Below are 17,932 nucleotides of genomic sequence, written 5' to 3'. Positions count from 1 at the left end.
CAGCCTACATATTTTGAATTGAAGACAAGGCTTACAGCCTAACAACATTTTTATCACCTTCCATCAAGCAGAAAAGCCTCCAGGTGGATTAAGCTGAGTGTGTAAGAAGCTTACAAGGTAGCAGATGTCAAGCCTCAGTAAAGGTCATTCTATTAGGGCTATTCTCTTCCTGGGCACAGATTTCCTCCTGGACTAGTGTAGACCTGGGGAGAAGGACTTGGTATCCTGCCACAGACCTTTGGAATGTTTAAGGGGAAGGGTTATGCATGACAGATGTGCACACAATTTAAAAATCTAAGCTTGAAAGGGGCAGCATGTAAAAAGACAATGGAATACAAATGGGAAAATGTTACTTGAGAAATCTTTCCAAGTAAGAGACACCAAGGATTATCAGAATGTGATGCTGTTTTTGTTTCTGGATAAATCATCTTTCTCCATCAGAAAAAATAAGTTAGAAGTCCGCATATGGTTCCATCCAAGGAAGAATAATTTAGGAAAGTTCCCCGCCATCTAACCAGGATTACAGCATAAAGCTCTTACCAAATTGAATATGGCACCATAAGTTGTTAAAGGAATGCAAAGCAAATGCACTAAACTAAGGGGGGAATCAGCTTTGGTAAACTCTAAGAGCCAAGTTCCACATTGTGGTGGTAAGCTGCACAATTGTAGAATTGTCTTAGTGGTATAAAAACTCCAAGTAGAACTTTGGCTTAATGCTCTGGCTCAAATGAGTTGAGTGACTTTGGCCAAGTCGTGGTTGTTGATAGGTCTTTACTCAATGGTGGGTTATTGGAGTAATGTGATTAATCCTGCCACTTATCAGTCAGAACAACTCCCCTGTCACAAGTACAAGTGCCAGGATTATACTGATGGATGGGGGTGAAACAGGGTGCATTTCTCAGGTTGTTTTAGTCAATCAGCGTCCAGTTGCATAGCACTCTGTTCTCCTTGTCCCAACCCTTTCAAAAAGTCTGGTTTTCCATCAGACAACCCAGGTTAATGTCAAATGCAAATGGGTTCTCCATAAAAGCATTTGACTAATTCATTACCTAGATCTTAACATTTGTGGCCAAATTTCTAGTCTTCACCAATAACTTCTTGTTGGAAAATGTCAAAACAGAGGTGACAACAGAGACTTCTGAGTCAACTATTTCCTCCCACACACCTGAGTCATGGGTCAAGAGTTTTACCAATTTCCTTTTAAAGATTTTTCCTAGTCTCCCCTCTAAAAGGAGTTTAGTGCCGGATGGGTGGGAAGTAGGGATTTGATTAGGAACTAATTTTTATTCTTTTCATGTTGGGTAATCTTATTGCCAGGGATTTTCATCTACTGTCTCTGAATAGAAAGCTGGTATTTCAGAGGAAGTGGTGGTGGTAGGATAGAATATCTTTACATTGCAACATAAGACTTGTCACAATCTGGTGAGTCCTTGGAGTGTCTTGCTTAAAAGGGTTCTTGTCACTGGGACTACCCACTGGAGCCAAGCCAGTTCCCTGGGGAAGGCTGGTGTCTGCTACTCACAGAGCTGGCTGTCAGGTTGGTCCTGTGTGTTTGTAATTAACTACAGTGTCTGGATGTTGATAGAGTGAGTCTGGCCAATGGTTCCCCTCCAAAAGGGGTTTCCTGGCTAGCTCTCCTGTGTCAGAAATGCCAAAGTGGGAGTTGCTTGGAGACTCTAGAGATGCAGATTCGTTTGGCTGAGCTCCAGTTGTGAAGCCAAGTGCCGAGAAAGCAGATCAGAGACCAAACCTGAATTGGAATCAGTGGGCTTCCTCCAACCACTTGGCTCCTCTGCTTTCCAATGTTATGTTTAATGTTTTAAAGCATATTTAGTAAACATGTCACTAACAATTGCCAGTTTTTAGTCTCTCACCACTCTTCCCTTAACAGTTTTCCCTTTCCTTTGGGTTAGTGTGGAAGGCTGGGTTTGCAGTGTGTGTGTGTGCCTGTGTTCATGTTCATGCAGGCATGTTTCAAGCTACACAGATTGGGAGATTTGTTTTTACTAGCTCAGTAGCTTATTTATAGCATCCACTTCTTACAAACCAGGTAAATAATCTGAATTTCTCACTTTTCTCATCAAACTTTCTCATCTTTTGAGAAAGCTGAATTTAGGTTACACATTAATCACCACAACTTATTTTGAATTTAGACTCATGCAAGATGGATTCATTTTTCTGGAATTGAGTTTAAAGAATGTTATTCCTTTGTTGTTTAGTCCCTGGAGAATACAGCCACACATCACTTATGGCAAGTGCATGGTATTCAAAGTTTTGTTAATTATTTGAATGTCAGGATCAGGTGAAGTTGAGATCCTTGGTTTTCCCCATCCCTGCTTCCCTTTTTCTCCTTATCTCTGTCTACACTGCTCCTGCTTACCTTTATCTTTTATTCCAGTCATTTTCTAGCTTCATACAGATCTCTGAATGTCTTATGTTGTTTTATGGCAACTTGTCTCTATATATTGTAATAGTTCCCTGTGGACACTGTAATAATACAAAACTTGGAGGCTTAAAGGCAGAAATTTATTCTCTCACAGTTTTGGAGGCCAGAAGTCTGAAATCAAGGTTCAGCAGGTTCATTCCCCCTTTGGAGGCTCTAGGGGAGGATCCCATTCATGCCCACTCTAATTTCTTGAGGCTACCAGCATTCCCTGGCTTGTGACCATATCATTCCAATCTCTGCCTCTGTGGTTGCTCTGCCTTCTCCTCTTCTGTCAATCTCCCTCTGTACTCCCTTCATAAGGATACTTGTGATTGAATTTAATGCTCACTAAGATAATCCAGGACAAAACTTAATCACATCTTCAAAATCCCCTTTTCCATATGCAGGAACACTTATAGGTTCCGGGAATTTGGGCCTGGATATCCTTGTGTGTGTGATGGGGGGGGAGGGGGGCATTATAAATCTATAACACACATGCCTGAGATCCTCTTCAACATTTGTCACCTAGTCAGTGCTTCTCAGACTATGTCTGATGAAACATCTTTTTAAAAAATATTAAATTTCAATTTCTTCCAGACTGATACGTTCTCAAAATTGCATGCTTGGATTTTGCAACAATACCAAATTGTTATAAAATTTTCCAAGCTCTACTCTTATCTTATATCAGACCAGTAACAAGACGTTTGAAGCCTGTCACTAGTCCACAGACTTTGAGTAGCAGTGATCTAAATGACTCTTGCTCATTTAAGTACCATATTTCCCAGGAATCTTCTGACTCACTGCTTTGGTCTTGAGTCTAATGGCCCTGACCTAAGTTCCTGTGGTTCTTCAGATCATTTGTTCTGTTCCTTACCCCCTAGCTCTTAATTATATGCTTTATACTCTAGCTTTACGTTTCTTAAAGAACCAGGACTTTGAGCCTAGCATAGATCTTGATTTATAAATATGCTCAATAGATATTTTTGGAATGAATGAATGAGAGACACATGGAGTCTGGAGGGTGGATATAAGATAAACAGAAGTAGAACTTATTTTGGAAAATGTAAGAAAATAATGAGGCTAAAGAAACTGAAGGGGGTCTAGGGTGGTGTGGTCAGTTACCAAAATGGTCACAAATTCTTCCTGTGATGAAGGGAAATCTATTTCTTTACCCTTTAAATCTGGGCTGCCCTAGTGACTTGCTTTGACCAATAAAATGTGACAGAAATGTTGAGTTCTGAAGTAACATTCAGCATCTTCACAGCCTCTGTTATCCTCTTCCACCATATGAACATGTCTGGCTTAGCCTTCTAGAGAATGAGACACCTTGCAGAATGAAGTACCAGCCACCATCTGAGCCCTTCGGATACATGCATGAGCCCAGTCAAGAACAGGTGAGTCCAGATTAATCCAGAAGAATCACCTAGCTGAGCCCAACTGAAAATATTCAGAATTGTGAGCTGACTGAAATGGTTGTTGTTTTAAGCCATGAAAGATGGTGGTTTGTTACACAGCAAAAGCTAACTGATCCAGAGAGGAATAAAAAATGGGAATGAAAGGTAGTGAACAGTTATCGCTTGGCTGCTCCCAGGGCAGAAAAGAATGGGTTCAAAATGTGACAGAAGGATTAGGATTACAGATTAGCAAATACTTTTTCTTTGAACCATAGACATTTAGCACAGAGCCATTACACTCAAGCTGTTTTCTACTATGAAACATTAGAAAACTAACAGAGCCAGCAGGGGGTTTTCACACTGGAGTAATTTGGTTCTTTGGCCACAGAGAAGTTTAGTTAAACTCAAGCCCGACTGTCTTTAGAAACTGAGTCAACATGCAACAGTTGATGATTGTGCCCAGCTGTGTAAAACCTGACACTGAGTTAGACAGAAAATTTGCATTAAAAAGAGGAAAGCAGTTGAGAAATATAACTTTCAACTTTGATAACTGCAATTGAACTTGTGCTTCTCCCTCATGGCTCATTTAGTCATTCTCTAATTCACCCCTTCTACAAATATGTTCTCACCCCTCCCACATGCTGGGGAAGGAGCAAGGTACCCAACGTTCAAAAGTGAGTAGAGCAGACACAGACCTCACATATCTTCCAGTATGTCAGGAAAGACAACCCAAGAGGCAACTATTAAGCTTTGAAGCTTACTTTTTTTTCTTTTTTCAGACACATCCAGAAGACCTTTCTGCTTCCATGATGATGCCGGCCATCATATATAACCAGCCTCCATCAAGCCCCTGGCATCTGCATCTTTCAGCATGACACTTAGATTGTTTCATGACTAATCTGAAATCAGCCATTTGAAATCATGCATCACTGTTATTGATGTGGGTCATGACTAAAGCAGGGAGAGTGGAGTCAGAAGGTGTGAGAAAAGAAGTAACACATCAGGGAGAGGCTTTTATGGACTTCCAGGTGAGCCTATTCATGCCAGGCTATGGTGCACATTTTTAACTTCTGCTAGAAAATATTGGAGGACTGGAGATCACAAATCAGATATATTGCATCCAACATTAAAAATATCTCATAATTTACCACAGTAAATCAATCAATGTGTTCCTAGAAATATTGGAACTGAAACGAGAGTTGAGTGAAAACAGAAAAATCTCTAGAGGTTTAGTTGGCTTAAAGGTATTTCTTGACATATTGAATCCCAGCAGCTAGAACACTTTGAAAACTGTTCTTGCAAGTGATGGGAAAATGGATTCCAGAAGGTTGTTTATTACTTGGTAGAAGAAACCTGTTTGTCAGATCACAGGACAGTTAGCTATCAAGTAGCTGGGGGCCAATGGTTCCAACTCTGTCCTTTACACAGTGCTCTTTGATCTTTGTGTCCATTTCACACCTTAGGAAACTGCCATCCAACGGATTACTAAGGAAGAGAGGATGTCTAACTCAAATCAGCTAAAATTTAACAGTATATTAGTTCTTAGTAGCTTTGAATAATTTTGAAATAGCTTTGTGAAGGAGTGGCTTCATCTGTCTGAATAGGGTATTGTATACATGTGGATTTTATTAATCCTGCTATTTAAGAGTAGGTGACCAGAATACAATCGTCCATTTCTCTCATTATTTTTGCTTCTATCTTTTTAGTTTTTATAGCATAATCACCCTCCACCACCCAAAAAAAGATGTTGTCACTACGTGAAGTTGAAAAACTATGGGATTGGATGTCAGGAAACAGACTTCTCCTCTTGGCTCAAGGATCATTCGACCTCTCAATTCTTGGTTTCCTTTTCTAAAAAATGGACACAAAATAGTGGATTCTAGTCCTTTTGGTGGGTAGAAGCGTATTACACTAATTAACAGAGAAGAGAGGTACTTTACAGACATCAAAAACACTGTGTAAATGTAATGTAACATTTTAAGCTTGAAACTCTTGTTATGATACTCTTTGGAAACTAGTCCTGAAGCAGCTCTCAGCTCTGCTCCAGAGGCAATGTGAGGCTGTGAGGGCTGGCTGTGGCCCCGTTGTTCCACATGCAAAAGCTCATCCCCCGCACAGCTGACGTCTTTCTTCTTGTTTTGGCATCAGGGCTCCCTAGCTCACCTTTCCCCAATTGACAGTTGTCCACTAGCTGCCTCCTGAGAAACCTTGATTGGCCCAACTTCCTAATTCACAGGCATGGCGTCGAACCTGGGAATTATAAGATGATTTCTTCCACATATATGCGTACACACACCTGTGAGGAAGCCCGCAAATTTGAAGCTCGCCATTCCCAATAAAAGTCTGCCACGAGGCAGCTTACCTTCCTCCCCCACCCCTAGCTGTGCTAGACTCAGGCGGCTATCAGGAGGTTGCGGCTGGGCTAATCGCCAACCTGCTGGCTGTATAAGGAGGCAATTCAGCCTATCCTGCACTGTTTCTGTAGTCCAAGCCTCAGAACTCCTTAAAACTCACTGACCCTGATCCTGGCTGCTGGTGTCTGACTACAAGACCCCAGCTTGCTATGTCACATACTCAATAAACCATCTTGTTCAACATTTGGCTGCTGGCCTTCTCTATCTCTGCTGACTGCTCAAAACCTACCAACACCCATGCATACACACACCAGAAAGAGGAAGTGCTTTGTTATTAAAAACTAAAATGATTATGCCAATGTATTACATTAAATAAATAAATAAATAAATGAACCATCTGTTTCTTAATGTCTTTATGTTAAACACACTTTACTTTTTTGAAGACATAGAGAATGTTGACACAGGGGCCAGAAGCACTCACTGGAGAGGCCATACTATATACAGGAGAGGCTGATGGACCAAGGGCCAGGAGACCTCTGCTGCACACTTGAGTGTGACCATGGAAAACCACTTACCCCTCCAAATCTCAATTATATGGGGGGCCGAGTTCAGTAATATGTATGAGATTCCTTTCAACTTTAGTATTCAATTTTGATAGCAAGAGCAATTCTAGTATACTAGTATTCAATTTTGATAGCAAGAGCAATTCTAGTATACTACATTGTTCCAGTTTCTCCATGTTGCTTAAGGTCTAAGTTACCCCTCCCCTTCTCTGTCCCTCCCTCCCTCCTTTCTTCCTTCTGTAACAATAATTTTCTGAGTGTCTATGATGTTGACATACACATTGCTAGAAGTGATAATACAGCAGTGACAAAGACAGGTCTGTTTCTGCCCTTATGCAGCTTGTATCAGTGAACCCAAAGAATGAACGATAAATCCAGAAAGTCTGTAGAAACATGGTGGGTCTCTACCAGAAAGGCTCCTGCTGTCTTGGAAAGCTGAAGGTGTTAGATTGTCTGAGGAAAAGCCAAGGTAGGTCCTTGCCTGGTCATTTAGGGAGGATTTTAGCTTTTAATTTGTGTTGTTCCACATGAGAAGGTTTAACTTTAGAGGCTGGAGTCTGGAAGGCAAAGGGTAGAACACATTTTAATGGGTACCTGCCACCCAACTCTTCTGTCCCATAATCTCTTTTCTAATTATTGGAGGGGCAGATTGATAGATCAGGTGTCCTTCTGACTTGGTCACTTAACAATAGGAGCCCCATTTCCCGTTTGTTAGGGGAGGACACTGAACGTTCCCTCTCCTTCCCTGAACCACGGTGCTCTATGTGGTTACACGCGATGAACCAGAGAGACTACTTGTATTTTAAACAGCTGCAGAGTATAAAAGTTCCTCATAAAAGAACCTTTTTTTGTTGTTGTTGTTAATATTCTAAAAAGGGTAAAGATAAGATAGTTCTAGACATGGTTTGGTGAGATTTCCTGAAAAATTGATCTGAAATTTGTGATAATCTTTTGCCAAATGAAACTGGCCCAAATTCTTTGAATCAGAAGCCATCTGGCACCTCCAGGAGTCATTACAGCTCTGCTTATCTTCTTGAGAGATGTCGGCATTCTGCAGCTTCTCTTACCACACAAAAGGTCATCATAAATATCAAGTGGAGGTTCATGTACCTCATTTCAGAATCCAGCTACACATGTTTGTGCAGCAAGGCCTTTGTGAGCATTAAATGAGTTAGTTGGTGAAGACAGCTCAGCACAGTATGGCACATAATAAGCATGTAACACATTCCTGTGTTATTGGATGTCACAAAAAAGGCTTAACTGATTTTGTATGTTGGAAGTAAACATAAGCTTTATTTTATTTGATTTTTAAAAGTATGAACCACATATTTATTTCACTTTATGATACTAGTCAGATACTCACACCTCAAAATACCATTGCTTCCTGCACTTATTATGGGGCTAGAAGTTGTTAGGTAATTAAAATTTTCCAGTTTTCAGAATTCTTTTCAGTATTCTTTGGAAGAGAGAAAATTTAACTACTTTAAATCAACATCTAATAAGTTGGGAAGAACAGACTAAATTACTCCTGAAATCATCCTTTGAATACAATTATGATCTGGGAGTGAATATGAAAATTGTTATTTATTGAGAGACTGCCATGTGTTAGAACACTATTAGGCATTCTCACCGGATACTTAAGTCTTATAGCATCCCTGCCAATAAATGTGGTTATGTCCATTTTAATAAATGAGGTTATTGTGGCTCAGAGGGCTTAAGTACTAATCGTCAGTGCTTCTATGGTTAGGTGCTAGAATTTAGAATCAGGTTTTTCTAATTTCTTTTTATTCTATTTTATTTTATTTTAAAGTATATTTTATTGATTATGTTGTTACAGTAGTTCCAATTTTATCCCCTTTGCTCCCCTCTGCCCAGTACCCCACTTCCCCCAGCAATCCCACGCCCCTTAGTTATGTCCATGGGTCGTGCATATAAATTCTTTACCTTCACCCTTAACTTTCCCCTGTCTATTTTGTACCAACCAATTATGCTTCTTAATAGTGGCAACATTTCCCCATTTCTCCCCCTCCCCCCTCCCAGCTGATAACCCTCCAAATGATCCCCATACCTATGATTCTGTTCCTATTCTGGTTTGCTTAGTTAGATTTTGTTTTTACTTTATAGATTCAGTTGTTGATAGTTGTGAGTTTATTGTCATTTTAGTGTTCATAGTTTTGACTTTCTTTTTCTTAAATAAGTCCCTTTAACATTTCATACAATAATGGCTTGGAGATAATGAACTCTTTTAGCTTTATCTTGTCTGGGAAGCACTTCATCTGCCCTTCCATTCTAAATGATAGCTTTGCTGGATAGAGTAATCTTGGCTGTAGGTCCTTGCTTTTCATCACATTGAATACTTCTTGCCAGTCCCTTCTTGCCTGTAAAGTTTCTTTTGAGAAATCAGCTGAGAGTCTTATAGGCACCCCTTTGTAGGTAACTCTCTGCTTTTCTCTTGCTGCTTTTAAGATTTTATCTTTGTCTTGAACCTTTGACATTTTAATTATGATGTGTCTTGGTGTGGTCCTCCTTGGGTCTAGCTTGTTTGGGACTCCCTGTGCTTCCTGGACTTGTATGTCTATTTCCTTCACCAAACTTGGGAAGTTTTGCTTCATTATTTTTTAACATAGCTTTTAATTTTTTGCTCTTCTTCTTCTCCTTCTGGCACCCCTACGATTCGGTTGTTGGCAGGTTTACAGTTGTCCCAGAGGTTCCTAAGCCTCTCCTCATTTGTTTCAATTCTTATTTTCTCATTTTGTACTGGTTGACTGTTTATTTCTTCCTTATGTTCCAAATCATTGATTTGAACCCCAGTTTCCTTCCCTTCACCGTTGGTTCTGTGTGGATTTTCCTTCGTCTCACTTAACATAGCCTTCACTTCTTCTCTTATCATTTACCATACTCAAGCATATCTGTCAAGCATGTGAGCATCTTTATCATCAGTGTTTGGAATTCTGAGTTTGTTAGGTTAGCTATCTCCTTGTCTGTTAGGTTGTTATCTCCTTGTCACTTAGTTCTCCCACTGGAACCTTGATCTGTTCTCTCTTTTGGGCCATACTTCTCTGTCTCCTCATCTTGACAGCTCCTGTGTGTGTTTGCCTCTGTGTCTTAGGTAGAGCTGTTGCTCCTGTTACGTTGTAAGAGGCAAAGCCTTAGGTATTTGTCAGTACAGGGTGACCTGTTTCACCACGTTGTGGCCCTTTACATGGGGGAGGGGTCTGAAAGGGAACAATGCTGCTTGCTCAGCACTTGCCCCCTTTCTAGGCTCTTCTCTGACTTCTGTATGGGACTGATGCTTCTCTAGCTGTTGCCCTGGCCATTGTTGCCAGAGTGGGTGGGTCTGTGGATGTTCTAGAATGGTGGCAGCCCTTTAAACAGGCAGACTCTGCTGAGAGACCAGAAGTTTCTGTATCTGCCCCAACCCCCACTGGTTTGCACAGTCAGAAGCAATGAGGCTTGATTTCCCCTGGCGCTGGAACCGTGAGCTGCACAGTCTGGTCAGGAGCTGAGAATGCTCCCTAGGTGTCCCTCCTCACTTCTTAAAATGTGTGACTGAGCTTTCTGCTGGCCTGCCACCAATGCCGCTGCCACTGCCACAGCCACTGCCGCTGCCACTGCCACAGCCACTGCCGCTGCCACCACATTACATCCTTTCCACCCCAGCTCGCCACTCCTACCTGTCTGGATGAGTATTTCTTCTTTATATCTTTGTTTGTTGGACTTCCATGCAGCTTTATTTTCTGGAACTTCTGGCTGTCTCTAGTTTTGAGGTAGTTGTATTCCTTCTTAGTTGTGGAGGGAGACCCAGTGTGTCTGTCTATGCCTCCGTCTTGGCTGGAAGTCTAATTTCATAGTGCTACCTCTTTTCCCATCCTTCCAAAAGAGAAAAAATGGGGAATAAGAACAGGGGTTAGGTCGAAGTGAAAAGGTTCCTAAGGCAAATCTGGCATTTGTTTGAGATAAGTCTTGGGGTTAAAAACAGACAAACAAACAAACAGAAGAATATACTTATATACTTATCTTAGTCTACTTTGGCTGCCATAACAGAACACTGTATACCGGTGGCTAATGTCTATTCATGACAGACATTTATTTCCTCACAGTTCTGGAAGCTGCAAGTCTGAGTTCAGAGTGCTAGCACTGTTTGTTTCTGGTGAGGCTTCTCTTCCTGGCTTGCAGGTGGCCATCTCTCTGTATGCTCATATGACCTATGAGTGTGAGCAAGTGATGAGGGAGAGAAGGTGGTGGTGGGGGGGTGGAGAGGGAGGGAGAGAGAGAGGGAGGAAGAGCAAGAGCAATCAAGCTTTCTGGTGTCTCTTCTTAAAGACACAGATCCTATTGGATGAGGACCCCATCTTTGTGACATTTAACCTTTATACCTTCTTATAGTCTTTATCCCCAAATACAATCACATTGGGGGTCAGGTGCTTCAGCATATGAATTTGTGGGGGACACATTTCAGTCCATAGCAGTACTTTTCTCTGAGTTAATGCTTGTCTATATCTACCTTACTTTTATATCCCCAATGCTTAATATGGTCCCCATAATAAAACTCAATAATTTATTTTGAATGAAATAGTAAATGAATGAATAAAAACAATTGGAGGTCCTTTCTTTCCAACAGGCTATAAAAATTGATGTTAAAGTATAATAGAATTGTAAAAAGAATTTTCAGCAGGTTAATTTTATTTAAAAATTTCATGAGAGTTTTCATTAAATAACTTACTACTTAGTTTTAATCTAGAGCAGGATTTCTGAACAGGGACACTATAGACATTATGGGCTATACAATTCTTTATTGCAAGGGCTGTACAGTGCCTTGTGCCCTGGCTGGTTTAGCTCAGTGGATTGAGCGTCGGCCTGCGAGCTAAGTGTCGCTGGTTCGATCTTCCAGTCAGGGTACATCAGAGAAGGAAAACTCTGACTCCAAAAAACCTCCGCTGCCTTGCGGCATACCTCTTCAGGGGAAAGGCTAAGGGAGTAAACCCCGACAGAAAATCCGGAGCCGGAGTCCCTAAGGCGGTTTGATGTTGTGATCAACACCGGCAACTCCTGCGGCACACCTGAACCCAAGCTGTATTGACTCCGTCTTTCCCTTGGACCCTTCAGCTGCGAAGAGAGGGGGGGTCTGCTGCATGGGCAACAGCAGACCCTCCATATTACCCTGCCCAGGCTCTGTAGCTTCAGCGTCATCGCAAGATGTCGATTCAACACGGGAGGAGACAGATACCATGTCACTCCCGAGTCGGACTGCACAGCCATTCTCGGCGGTGCAGATAGACTCTTAAGAAGCTACACCATCATCTCTCGAGACGAACGGCTGCCGACGATACGACAGTGCCTTGTACAATATTTAGCAGCATCCCTGGCCTCTACCTACTAGATGCCAGTGGTGCCCCTCTGCCCCAATCATGACAATAAAAATTGTCTCCAGACTTTACCAGATGTCCCCAGGTGAGGGAGTGGGGTGGGGGATAGTAAATTCACTTGAGAACCACTGATTCAGATTCTAAATTCTAGATTACAGTTATTGTGGCTCTTAGAAAGTCTTCCCAATTCCAAAATATAGTCTACTTCACCCTCATGGGGATGCATGATCCCTTGAAGAGCCTTCCCTGATTTCCCAAGCTACAGCCCCTTTATTGACTATACTTATGTCTTACTTTGGGCTGTGCCCCAGGTACACTCACACAGAGTTCCCACCCCAAAGCCCTTGACCACCTGTTCTTCTGTTTTTCCTCTATAATAATTCCTAGTCTAGTCCCTGGCTGGTTTGGCTCAGTGGATTGAGCGTCGGCCTGAGAGCTAAGTGTCGCTGGTTCGATCTTCCAGTCAGGGCACATCAGAGAAGGAAAACTCTGACTCCAAAAAACCTCCGCTGCCTTGTGGCATACCTCTTTAGGGGAAAGGCTAGGGGAGTAAACCCCGACAGAAAATCCGGAGCCGGAGTCCCTAAGGCGGTTTGACGTTGTAGTCAACACCGGCAACTCCTGCGGCGCACCTGAAGCCAAGCTGTATTGACTCCGTCTTTCCCTTGGACCCTTCAGCTGCGAAGAGAGGGGGGGTCTGCTGCATGGGCAAGAGCAGACCCTCCATATCACCCTGCCCAGGCTCTGTAGCTTCAGCTTCACTGGAGAGGACACTCCAGCGTCATCGCAAGATGTCGATTCAACAAGGGAGGAGACAGATACCGTGTCACTCCCGAGTCGGACTGCACAGCCATTCTCGGCGGTGCAGATAGACTCTTAAGAAGCTACACCATCGTCTCTCGAGACGGACGGCTGCCGACAATTCCTAGTCTTAGGAAATGTATACTCTCTGCTTCTCTTCCCAGTTAGGCAAAGGTCAATTGAATAGCATCAAGTACAGCATCTTAAACAGACTTCTTCCTGGTTCCATTACAAAATATGCTCTCTTATACCAGCCAAGCAGTGACGTGCAGCTTGCTTCTCAACTTCCCAGTGAAGTTTCTCTCTCAGATCCTATCATCAGGTTAGTGTTCATCTACATATTTGCTTAAAACAGCAAGACTTTGACTTGATTGCTCTTAACACCTGTCTCCTCTTTAGGGACTTTCTCTTTTTTTTTTTTTTTTTGGTTTGCTCTTAAGGAAAGTCCATTCTCTTATCTAAGGCACTCACCACTCACGGTCTTCTTCCTCTTTACCTTCTTCACATTATGCCCCCCACTACAAGTATCCTTGTCCTTACTTGCATCTTTAATAACTCTCCTACTTGTCTTTCCTTCTGTTTCTGAAAACTTGCATAGTTTTCTTCACATAAATTATAAAACAAAGTTTTTTCTCCCTAACCCAGTGGTTCTCAGTCAGTAGAGATTTAACCCCTAGTAGACATTTGACAATGTCCAGAGATTTTTTGGTTGTTACAACTGAGAGGAAGGTTGCTACTGGTGTCTAGTGAGTAGAATTCAAGGGTGTTAGAAAACATCCTAAAAAATCACAGGACATTTCCCTCTCACCCTCAAAAAAATCTCATCTTGCTTCAGATGTCAACAGTTCCTGAGCTTGAGCGTACTCAACTTTACAATTCCCTGGAGATACTACATTACTTTTGATCTTTTACTTTTTAACTTCTTAGAAGAATCATGATGCCTTTGTTTAGGACTCAATAATACTTATTCCTTAATCTACTATAATCTAACTTCCTCCCATTAGTCACCAAATCATCAAACCAGGTGACCTCAGTTGACCCCAGTTCAGTCATTATCTTCCCAAGCCTCTCTGTAGTAAGTGATGCTCCCTTCCCAGTGGGTAGCTTGGGAAAGCAGGGAAGTCTCAAGGAATCCTGCATCCTAATGAGGCTGAACAGACTGGCTATTTGGAATTGAGAAGTTTTTTTAAGATCCACAGTACTCTATGGTCTAGAATTTAGAATCTAGACCAGTGTCTCTCAAGTGAACTTGCTACCCTCCATCCTAGCCTGGGGACATTTGTCAAAATCTGGAGGTAATTTTTATTGTAATGATTGGGGTTGGAGGGTGGGGGGCAGGGAGCACTACAGGCATCTAGTGCTTAGAGACCAGGGATGCTGCTAAACATTCTACTGTTTTCTTCCTTCTTGTTCATCCTGTGGACTCCTTCCTTGGCTCTGTCTTGTTTTCCTCTTCCTCCAATCTGAGAGATCTGTTTCCATTAATTCTGCATTCTCCTCTTTGTCCTCCCTTTTTCTTTGTCTAACTTGATGGTTTTTAAACTTACCAAGAGCATTTTAGTCATTCTAGACACTTGTGATACCTTGGAGGCTACCTCAACAAAATCTGTGTGCTTTAGTCAGTATTAAACTACATATATGTCTATGTATAAAACAGAACAAATAAACAGCATTCAAACCTCATGGAAAACCCTTGAGCAAAATTTAGAGCTTTTCTATATCATGTGGCTTATCTTATCTAACTTGTTCTGTGATGGTAAAACAGGCTTGTGGAAAGCTGTGAGGAGTAGGAGTCAGAAATTGAGTTTAGCTGCTGACACTACTGTTAAGGAGCTGGGTGACCTCACTAAATCCGGCATCAATCTTGGACATGTTTCCTTATCTGTAAAACAAAGGGCCCTAAATACAGATGGGCAACAAGATTTTTTCCAACTCCAAATTTCTATGATCCTAAATAGGAAACTAATAAAATTCAATACTTGGTGAAAGGTGTTTTATTTCAGCAGGTTTTTAAGTAGAAAGAAATTCTAAAGTTGACCTAATTAATTAATAAGCATTTACACTTTATGGGTCAAATACTGTTTTAAACATATGTATATACTTATTTGTAAGAAGCACATATGTGTGTGTGTGCATATGTGAGTGTGAGTATATTTGTGTATTTTTAACTTTCCATCATGTAAACTTTGGTTAAAACCAGGCTTTATTCCTAGATCCAATGTTCCAGTGAAGTTCTAAGTGAGTTAAAAGAAGTTAATCACAAAAACATAAATCAGTCTTAACAATTGTGTAACAGATAATGACAATGTAATAGGAAGAAATTTAAGAAACAATCAGATATTATGTGGTATTTTTGTCCAACACAGGACATGTTAAATTAACCAGTAAGCCTTGAAACCACACATACCTGATAATTATTCTATGTTATCTTGTGTTTTAAAATATGGTTCCAAAATACTAGATTTATAGCACTGCAGAATCCCACACTGTTGCAATGCTGCCTTCAATTCAGTCACTTCATATTGAAATTTCACACACAATAATTGGCTGACCTTCACAGCTATGGCAGAAACTAATTAAAGCTGTAAGGCTGTGCTAGCAATGCTTTCGTGTGAAATGTGAAGTTTGGTGATAATGAAATATGGGGTGCAGATGTTATTGTCTTAGATAGACTATGCCCTTGGTTCACACTAATGAACAACAGCAATTATTAAAAAGTACTTTTATCCATTAATTATTTTGTATTGTGATAGTAGAAATAAAAACACAGTGGCATCTCTTACCAGCTTCTCCCCAATGTAATGTTATGGAACTTTACCAGCTGACTTCTGTACCATTAGGCACCCTGTTTTCTTCTTCTTTTCCTACCGATCTTTAGACCTTTGGGAGCTCCCAGCAAGGACCTGGCTGAGTTCAAAAAGCAAAGGGTAAAGGGCAAACTAAAAATGGTCACCCATAAAGATTTTAGACAGCTGGAGGATTAAATAAACGAAGTTTTTGGAAATAACTTTACATGCCCAGCAGAGATGTCAGTAGAAATATGGGGCCCTCCATACTGTTGGTGTATGATAGACAAAGGTCACTGCTGCTATTGAGGTACAAGTGGAGAAATAAAGCAGGAATGAGCTCTGGTCTTTGGTTATTAGGAGGCTGAGTTTCTATTAATAGGTCAGTGTGACTTGCAGGACTTCCAATGGGTCAAAAAAAAAACAAATCACAGATTTGCAACCATTGAAGAAAAACACGAGACTAAAGAAAAGGCAAATTGTATAGTTAAGTCTTAGCTTTTCATGCACTAATGATCCAGTCTGTTTCTCTTTATCTCTCCCCTCATTGACATTAGGTCACTCAGCTCTCACTAACAGGTGGAGATGGGAGAGACACGAGTTAAACTCAAATTGGTCCATTTTATACTTGGGTAAGGAGATTGAAATTATTTGCCAAAATAAAATTTTACAAGTATTTGTGTAATTTTCTTCATTGTCAATGTCCCATACTATCCATATCTTCCTACATTAGCATCTTAAGGCATCTAGAAGGTGCTGGGTATGAAAACAGCAAGGATGAGGGTAGGAGGTGGCAGAAGAAGCAGTGGGATTGGTGAGCATCACTGGACCATCTCACTTCAGGTTGGGCAAGGAGACATAGGTAACTGCTTGGCAGGAAGAAGATGAGTGGGCATGGAAGAAGTACTGTAACAGAGGAAGATGTACTGTGGGGTTTAGAGATATCTTTATAACACTTTGGGTTCCATTTTTTGATGGTTGTGCTATTTGTTGATATATTTAGGCCTTACGTAACAGAATATTCAGTGAGACTATAACTGAATTAGAAGAGTAATTAATATAGCTAGTGAAGGGTAAACTGACTTTTGAGACTATGTGTCTTTTCATTTTTGAGAAAGGATAAACATTTCTAAATTTGTTTGAAGGAGAGCTATATATTGTGAGGTGGAAACAGAAATGTTTAATTCGGTCTACCCTAAAGGATAGACTGTGCCTCTCAGCTCCTAATCCACCCTTCATTGCCAGTTTTTAATAATGGATCATTTCTGGTTTACCAGCTTGTGCAATGTTACAATTTTTAATAGAGAGCATTACAGGGACACTAGAAGAGGCAAAGTCTTTTCCTCCTGGTTCCAGTCTGTTCTCTGTTTGCTCCCACAGTACAATGTGGTGAGGAGCTCACAGGGCAGCCGCCACTGGGGCTCAGCATAAGCAACTTTCATCATTAGCCCCATGTATGGCTCCTCCCAGCAGCCCACAGGACAGCTCTGCAGAGAGTGCCACTGGTGCAGCAAACTCCTCCACTGTGCAGTGAGCCAGGGTCATATGCTCTCCCAGGGAGCTGGATTTCAGAGAAGGGGCTTCCTTGGGTCCTCTGCCTCAACCGTAAAGGCAGTGGCTTCTCCCTATAGCTGCTGCTTTTGCAATCTTACCTCCTAGTAGGTAAGAGTTATGTATTCCTTGTAGGAAACCCCCTCGTTTAGTTAACAATATTTTTCATTAGCTTTCCTTATTTAAATTATGGTGTGGTTTCTGTCTCCTTATTGGAACCTAACTAATTCAATGCTCCTCCCATCTTTAGTTCAATAATTTATAAAATAAATAATGAATTCCTTTGCCAATGTGACCGAGTTAAATATGAAAAGGGTGCTGGGCAAGGAGGAGCTATTGGTAATAGCAGATGTAGTTGAATCTAGAAGATTATAATTTAAACAATCATCAATTTTCAGAAAAAATACTCATGAATTCCAGAAGATTATAGTCCCATGCAATGTTCAGTATAAAGAACAAACAAGAATGTACCAAATATTTTAACTTCACTTCACAGCAAATAAAATGGAAATGAGAAAAACTGAAAATACACAAAATGCTAAAAGGTGCAGGCACACCGTGCCTTGTCAAAATTACAGAACATCCACTTAGAGAATACAAATACCTCTAATGTTAAGTCTTTTGGGCCAAGCTGTGCAATAGCTATGTCGGAGCGAACCTGGCTTATAGTAGAGCTGATCACTATCTCAGGA

This window comes from Furipterus horrens, unplaced genomic scaffold (genome assembly GCF_987537825.1).
Source record: "Furipterus horrens unplaced genomic scaffold, mFurHor1.1.pri manual_scaffold_6, whole genome shotgun sequence".
Lineage (NCBI taxonomy): Eukaryota > Metazoa > Chordata > Mammalia > Chiroptera > Furipteridae > Furipterus > Furipterus horrens.
Note: the sequence above shows the minus strand (reverse complement) of the source record.